Below are 666 nucleotides of genomic sequence, written 5' to 3'. Positions count from 1 at the left end.
AGATTTCCAAAGTTTAAGGTCCCACAGCACCTTTTAATGGTGGGACCCGCAGACAAACATGTGCCACGAGCGCCACCTACTGGGCAGGATAAGAAAAACAGAACCCAGAGATTTCACAGAAAAATATTACAACCTTGCTGGGTCCAACACCAAGAGAAATCTGAATAAATGCCCAGACGCCAGCAGCAGAAGATAACTGTCCACGCTCAAAAGATTGAGAATATGGCTCAGTCAAAGGAACAAACCAATAGCTCAAATGAGACACAAGAGCTGAGACAACTAATGCTGAATATACGAACAGAAATGGAAAACCTCTTCAAAAATGAAATCGATAAATTGAGGGAGGACATGAAGAGGACATGGGCTGAACATAAAGAAGAAATAGAAAAACTGAAAAAACAAATCGCAGAACTTATGGAAGTGAAGGATAAAGTAGAAAAGATGGAAAAAACAGTAGATACCTACAATGATAGATTTAAAGAGACAGAAGATAGAATTAGTGATTTGGAGGATGGAACATCTGAATTCCAAAAAGAAACAGAAACTATCGGGAAAAGAATGGAAAAATTTGAACAGGGTATCAGGGAACTCAAGGACAATATGAACCGCACAAATATACGTGTTGTGCGTGTCCCAGAAGGAGAAGAGAAGGGAAAAGGAGGAGAA

Source organism: Tamandua tetradactyla, chromosome 2 (genome assembly GCF_023851605.1).
Source record: "Tamandua tetradactyla isolate mTamTet1 chromosome 2, mTamTet1.pri, whole genome shotgun sequence".
In the NCBI taxonomy this organism is placed as follows: Eukaryota; Metazoa; Chordata; class Mammalia; order Pilosa; family Myrmecophagidae; genus Tamandua; species Tamandua tetradactyla.
The sequence above is the reverse complement of the archived record's forward strand: the minus strand, read 5'-3'. Positions refer to the sequence as shown.